Raw genomic sequence first — 8,320 nt, 5'->3', positions numbered from 1 at the left:
GTCTTATGGAGTATTATGAGTAGGGGTCTCTGAGAAAAGTACGACTGAGTTACTTCAGTACCTAGCGTTAAATTAGTGCCTTACCAAACCGTTGGACGCCATGTAGTGTAGTTCCTATATACCTGATAGGCTCTGCACTATGGATTTGACATAGGACTGAGGTAAGTATGTCTCTATCGAGTACATTAAACTTAATTACTTGTGTGTGCCAGCTAACTCAGAGGTCACTAGAAACTTCTCGAATAAAAAAGAAGGGATTCGTTCCTGACAACCGCATAAACATGACAACTTTGTTTCCCTTGGAGTCGGAACAATCTCAGAACCGTGGAAACAATAGATAACAGTTTCACTCTGTCAATCGTGCATGCTTCGTTTCTACAGAGTTGCATAGAAAAAGAGAGACGGGCGTTTCAATAAAAAGGTTTTTTTTAACAGTCTTATTTCTCGTGCAAGAGATATGAACTGCTACAATCGTAAGACAGGCTGCGAAATACAATATGTACAGAGTTAGCAGTAAGATAAAATAATACTGCAATAGCATGGTTTGTAGCTATGACATATATTAATAAAAATACATATATAAATAACACAGGCTAAAATGTGAATACTCATCTGATGCTTATAAATTGTTCTACCCCAGTGTACCTAACCTAAGTGTAGTACGAGGTAAGAAGTAGGTGCTGTTTTCTAAAATATAGCTAGCTATAGTTTAGTTTTGCCAAACGTTTCTCTAAGTTCTAGTCTGCTCCATACCTTAGAGTGTGTGAGGTTGGAATCACTTTCTGGTACTCGATATCTAACACCCCACAAGGGGAGTTAGAAACACTGGAGCTGGATTCTCTGCGAGGAGGATGACAGCGTCTGGTCATTGCATCAGGCTGGAACTCGATCTCCTTCCGAACTTGCCGTGGCGAACCGCAAGTAGGCAGTCGAATTGGACAGTACCGGAACCGTGGTTTACCAGGGCAAGTGCAGGTATATTTATACGTTGAAGGTGTTTAGGAATGCCTGTATTGACGTAAAAGTCGGGCATCGGAACGTCATGAATGAACCCCTAAGGAATAGATGTTCATAATAATGAGTTCTTGGAGAAATCAATATCCAAGCAAGGGAATTTCCTAAAGGCTTAAGAGTCTGGTTTTCCAAGAACTCGTTGTGACATGGATTGACGGATGTAGGAGACCATGCCTGTATTTGGTTATCATGGTTATCATGGACAATGCATAAATAAGGGCTGGATTTTCTATGCCTAAATAAGGGCAATATGAATTGTACCTATATAAAGGCATAAATCGGGAAACCTATATACGGAATCTAAATCTACACACAACAATTTGATGTATTCAGTGTATATATCTTTCTGATCTCTTGCAGGATGTCCTATATTATATTTGCTTGAATCTTATCTCATATTATTTGCTGCTCGTTTATTCATGGTATTATTCATGCATTTAACTTTGGCATTCACCAAGAGTGTTATTAACGGTGGGCGGAATTTGCATAGTCGCGTTACGCAAATTCCCGCAAAATTGTAAAAAATCGCGGGGAAATATATTGCTAACTTGCCCATGGGGTCTCTAATTGGCGCGTCCGTCTTGTTTTTCACTTGTCTCGCCCGCTCGAGATGCTTATTTCCTGTTCGGAAATGTGTATTACGTGTTTGCGATGCTTTTTGTGTGCTCGAGGGGAAATATTGCGCAAACATACCCATGCAGAAGCAATGGGCGTGGCCATCTTGTTTTTCACTCGATTGCTATGGTTATGGGCCTTCTTTTCTGTCCTCCCTCTATCTTTGCAATCCTTTGTTTCTTTACACTTTTTTTTAATCTTTAGTGACTTTTCCTACTACTTTTTCACTCTTTTTCTATAACTTTCTATTTTCATTTCTTTTACTTACTTTTCTAATTCCTCCCTTTTCTTTTCCACCCCCCTGAGGAGTCCCAGAACCATGCCCAAGGGAGAGAGCAGGGGCAACAAGGGAAAGGGCAAGGCTGCCTGTAGCCGCAGCCGTGACTGTCTTCCCTGCGGAAGGCGGTGCCCACAAGGGTGCAGGCACGGGCCTTATTTGGTGAGGCAGAGGTAGCCACACTTGTTTTTTTTGTGCAGCGCCACCTCCCCTTAACACTAGCAGCAGGTGGCAGGCATGGGTCTAGGTATGGGCTCCGGGAGCGTTGCCAGCGGTGGGGAAAGGTGCGCCAGGCAGTGTTTCGCTGCTCTGGTGTCCGGCGCACCGATGGTCCGATATCCTGGACCGGGAGTAGGACCTGCTGGACCTGCTAGGAGTGGAGGTTCCGGGGCCTGGTGAGTAGCTATTTAATTTTACTACTTTGTGTTCTTCAGCTCTGTGTTATATATTGCGAATATATATTTTTTCCGAACAGCAAGAATGCTGCTGCTTAAATTGCAGGTAAATAACCTTAAAAAATCTTCTGTGATTGTTATGACACAGGTGCTCAGCGCTACTAATCTTACGTGTTTGCAACTTTGCGCTCACTTGGCCTGATTATGTAAGAATTTACTTTAGAGAACTTAAGTTAGGTAATGCTAGAGAGACTCTAGTCCTTCCTTTGTCCTTCTGCCACTAGGAAGAGATTGTGGTGGATTGATAGGTATAGTTACTTATTAGTATTATTTGGTAATTTTTTAGTGGTCTGCGTGACTTATCCTCTGTCACGTCACATGCTGCAAAGTGCTGCTTACCCCAGTCCTTAGTAGAATCTTTTGTAGTTTGTTTAGTGAGTGGTAATAGGCTTATCACTAACAGAATATCAGCAGCAATCAACCAACAATTTGGTGCATGCAAAAAGTTATGCATGTGTCCTCCATCTATGCATTTTTGAGGACTAAAATAAATGGAAATGGAGACTTAGTGAACAATTGGCCTGTCTGGAATAGGTGGGCGAGGTCAGGTGGTACTTAGGTTTAGTTAGTGTTCTGGAATCAGAATGGAACACTGGATTAGTGTTCATAAAAAATAAGTAGACGGTCCGTGAATCCCGCAGTACTACTAGTAAATCAGGTTAGATAGGTCAATTTTATTGCATTCGTTGTTTCCTAAAATGTTATTTTGAGCGTTTAAAAAAATATTTTATTTGTTTCACACCAATCATTAATGTTTGTCTCTTTCTGTATTATATCTAACATGATCCGCACCCAGGGACAAGAAGACAAGGTCAGAGTTGGCGGGACAAGAACAAGAGGCCTCCCAGGGCCAGGACCGCTACTCTACCGAGGGCTCTGCTGCTGGCCCCAGAAAGTCCTCCAGTGGTTAATATTAATAATTATATTTCCCTTTTACTGCACCTTATTTTTCCGAATTATTCCTTATTATTTCTGTTTCCTAATTCTATTTTTTACAAAATCTTCTCCGATCTAGACTATCTGTTTCTAAATTCTTGTTATCCCTGCATCTAACTGCTTCTGCTATGACTCTCTGTACTACAACTATTAGTCTGTCTGTAGCTAAGCTTGCCCAGTTGGCCACTCTTTATTTAAAAGGTTTTAAATAAAACTCAGATTCACCAATAGCTCTAGCCACTGAGTCCAGTCCTTTGGGTTGTCCTCTTCTAGTCTTCTTAATCTTGAGGCTTTTTGACAATTCCCACCAACAAAATGCCCAACCAGATATTTTACTATTTTTGATAGGATAGTACATATTACTACTGTTGTAGGGATTCTGCACATACAGAACTATGCCTAAGAAAATAGGATGTTGGTGATGGGAGGGTGGACCTTCCTCACACCTCAGTCAGAACCCACATTCCCCTGACCGACTAGCTATAATGTCTCATTAGCTCCCCGAATCCCCCAAAGATACCCAATGATTAGATAACCCAGAACATAACACTCCCGACCTCTCAGAGTCGCGGAAGCAATGCACACCCTTTCGCTCACTGACTCGTGTAAGTCCACACCAAATACCACAGAATCTATGTAAGTTTAAAAGGTTTATTTTCAACTAACAAGATCTGTACATTGTTTTATAATGCAGTATACGAGCCAGCACCAACAGCAAAATGTATAAGATTAAAACAATTAACATTGTTACAACTACAAGTCCATAGAAGACAAAAGATCCCTGAGCGAATTCTGGGGGACCCCCCACCTTAGCACCTAGAAGTACCGGTTACATCATAAGCTCTGCAAAGCTCTGGTTCATAGAAGGGAATCTTCTGCCTGTTATGAGAAAAATGGTGCACGTTAGACAGTATAATGCAAGCATTTCTCAGTCATGCCAAAAAGTGTAGCATGTTATGGCTAAGCAATACGGACTGACCAGAACTCGATAACAAAGTGGCTTATTTTTCGACCTCTTGTACGTAGCGCTCCGACAGTAGCAGTATGAGCTCATGTGGGCTCAAAGGCGTCTTACACAACAAGCTGCGAGGTAATGTGCGCAAAAGACACAAAGCTAAAATGGTTACATGGCTCAGACTAACTTAGCATAGAGTAGACTAGAATGACCCTAGGGACCATACAACACTACTAGTGTCTACTCTACTCTAGTACCCAATTTGTACTAGTGATGTATGTTGTATATGTATGTGTTAACTTTTTTTTCAATCTTGCTATTGAAAAAGAATAAATAGGGGGAGGTGTATATGGCATCTAAAAAATGTGTAATGTTTTTTCTAGGTGTACTACCGACCACCAGTGCCGGGGCCAGCGGAGATGGCGACGCGGCCATTTCGGAGGAAGCAGGAGATGCAGCACCTGCAGGAGCTACAGGGGGTGAGCCAGCAGCAGTGGTGGGCGGTGGTAAGTTATATTTCTTACTTATTGACATTACACTCGCTGCAAGGGTGTACACTCACTGTACTGTTGAGACTTAGTAAGTATGAAGTTGTAGTGAACACCGGTTGAAGAAGACACGTTTACTGAGCATTAGCAATAGCATTAACGGCGGGAGTTGAGTAACCAATGGCCTCTTCTATCTGACTTCAACTCAGCTGTGAAAGTTTTATGGAGAAGACTAAAAGTTAGATCAAATAACCTTGATGGATGTGTTGAACGAAAAGGGAAAGAAGGGTGGAAGGAGGAAGGACGGATGAGATGTAATATGACTGGCAGAGAATGATATGTGGGAAGCATGCAAAGGTGGCTGATAGAAATCAGATACATGGGTGGTTGAAGGATGGGTGGAAGGTGAAATAAAAGATGCCTGCCTGGCTGGGTAAAACTGTATGGGTGGATAGCAAGAATCATCAGTGGTGTTTGGGTCAAACTCAAAGCCAAGGCAAGCAAGGAAGGACGCATGGGTGGTGGTTGAAAAAAAAAGAATAAATGTTTGTTGTTGGTGAAACAAACTAAGGTTTGTTGAGATTTTAAGAAGAATGATAGACCTTTACTTTGAATGGATGGATGCCTGGATGGTATACATCACAGATAGCATAGGTGGAGACTGACACTGGATGAAGAGTCTTAGTTTGAAGAGAATGTAAAAGAAACCGTGCCAGAGCAGCAAAGCCGAGGAGAATATAAGTTGTATTTTTAGAATACTCCCTTGACCCACAGTAGTTTGCAAGCACAGCATATATATATTGTGTATGTATGTAGTTATCAAGCGCCTTCCTCCGACTCCGAGGACCACTCCCTACCTATGTTAATTTATTTTTGACTGTGTCAGCCATACTGCCATAGGTGGCCTATCGGCTGGTTACACAATCAATCAAAACAAAGTACCTGATGTCGTCCTATATATAAGCAATGATCATTGGATCAGATATCATCTGCCTTTTTGTAGTCGTCAGGCCAGGGTGAAAGTGAAATTGAGCAGTTGCCCTTGATGTAACAGAGAGAGTATGGCCAGTGCCAACTGTAATAGAAGAATACGAGCTACGCCACCTGCAGACAGTAGTAAATAAAACTAACATGAGTCTGCGTCATGACTCGAGTATGTTTGTCTTGGGCGCAAGTTGACTGAGCTGGCATGCCGGCTACAACAAGGTTATGTAATTTCGCTAAACAAGAGAGAAGACTGGTGTACTGTGTACTCGAGTCCATAGTGCAAGTATAATGCCTGAAACTCCCACAAATGTTAGAGGCCGGGGAAGTGGCAGGACAGATACATCCAACAATTGTTATGTACTATGCTTGCTAGTGCTACTGTGCCACTATGTGTTGCTTTAATTTTGTGTTACTGTTTTGCTAAGAGTATTGGTAACAGCCTTTTTTTCTTTCTTGATATAGCTCCTCCTTCCCAAGCAAAACCAACCAGGAAGGAGTTGGCAGCCATGGCCCGGCGCTGAAAGCTTGAGTCTATCTGCAACCAATACCAGTGGCTGGTGGTTCTGGCGGAGGTGGAGGAGGAGGCAGCTGCAGCCTCCTCTAATGCCCCGGGCAGGCACCTCCAGTGGCACAGCGCTGCGGTCAGGCAACTGCCCACCGCTGCACTTCAACATCCAGCACTGCTGCCCCCCTCGTGGATGCAACTGCAGGGCATATGCGCACCGCATGCTCCTCCGAAATGCGCGACTAGAGGAGCAGGTAGAGGAGCTGAAGAAGAGAGTCAAGGTCCTGGAGAGGGAAAACCGAAGAGCCCGCCGCTAACTTAAAGACCCTTTTTTAATCCTTTTTTTGGTCGGTTGGAATTGGGTGTTGGGCTTTATTAGGGACATTTTGGACATTGGTTACCGTTGACCTTTCTCCTTTTGGACATTGGTTGTGGTTAGGGAGAGGGGTGGGTCGGTGTTGTGGGATTTTTTACATAGTTTATTTTCGTTAGGGCATTCAATTATATTTATACTTAAACATGGTATACATTGTTAATGTTTTGTGGAGGGGGGTTACTGTTTTACATTACATGGCTTCCTTCCTTGCAGCTGCAGGGTCGCAGCCAGTGTTTGATTTAAATAATCTGCCGATTTTGTAACACACAAACAGATAGATGCGGTACCCTTCACTAAGTGACTTGTCCTAATAGTACTGTCAGTCTCTCCTCCTAGTCCATTATTATACCTCCCCCAAACTTCTTTTCTTATCTGTGATTGATATTTAAGTTAGGCACAGCGATACGATGATGGTTTGATTTCCCAAGAGGATGGAGATGCCATGGTTGTGGTGGTAGTAGTAGACACTGGCAGTAGCATTTGCAAAAAAAGAAAATGAGACAGTCAGTCGCCTGAGAAAGAATCTTGGAGGAGGAGTAGAATGAAGTAAATAAAACACAATGGTGGCGAGGATAGCCTAGTACAACAAGTTACAAACTGTAGCGCACAAGCGCAACCTTTAGTGCTGTGTATGGGGATGTTGATGAATCCAATCGATGCTAGAAATTAATTATGATGGATTAGGTTCCTTTGGAAAAAAAATTGACTTGCAATTTAAATATACTGAGCATGGGTGGGCAAGCAGAAGAAGATCCTCACCCTGCCTTGAAATTGAATTAGTGTTGCTTTCACCACATCCGCACCAGCAAGCGTGTAATCAATTATTGGTGTACATTTAAATTAGTCACCTCTCAATAAATCACACAGCCCGGGGGAAGAGGGTTAGGGTTTGATGAATGTTGGGGAAGGGGGGTTTGGGGAAAGGTTGGACAAAGTAAAATACTACGCATGGACAAATAACAAAACACAATCTTGGCAGACGACCATATCCATAAATCTGTTAAGGGAGAAAAATGCATGCATGATGATGATATTGATAACTTGATGGTTAATAATAAGTAGTACTTACTAACTACTACTAGACAGTTAAACAGCACAGGGCAGCAGTCTATTATGCAATGTGCCTTGCCTGTCTGCCCTCGGAGAGACCCAAATTACATACAGTTTCTGTTCTGTTGTACCGGACTTACTTTTAAAGATAGCAAAGAAAATTAAAAAATAGCTGTAGGTATGAATTATAAACAGAGAGCAAACATAATAACAACAACACAGTCTTAATGATTGAAGATACAAAATGAAACAAATTATTTAAAAGATGATGAATGTTGATACTGTTACTGTATGTTGTTATCCTGGTCAAATTGGGGAGTTGCATCTCGGCATTCCTCTTAGTCCTCCCTTCCATGGACGCTCCATCCATCAATCTTGGTTGGGCACCACTGCCTGCCTGGCGGGTGTGGATTGGTAAGGTAAGTGTGAGTTGTTTTTCCCATTACAGCACAGGGTAAGGTCCGACCTGTAATTGTAGATGGAAAAACAAAAGGGATATTGAAAAATCAAGGAGAAAATAAATGCATAAATGACAGTGGAGTGCAGCAAGAACACTTTCAGTGGCGGCATGGATAGGATACATTATGTCTACTCTGTTTCCAGCATTATCCTACAACAACAGGACAGAGCAGGCCCACGGCACCCGTGACCCATCCTCCATT

Source organism: Triturus cristatus, chromosome 2_1 (assembly GCF_964204655.1).
Source record: "Triturus cristatus chromosome 2_1, aTriCri1.1, whole genome shotgun sequence".
NCBI lineage: Eukaryota > Metazoa > Chordata > Amphibia > Caudata > Salamandridae > Triturus > Triturus cristatus.
This window is presented reverse-complemented; position numbering follows the sequence as displayed.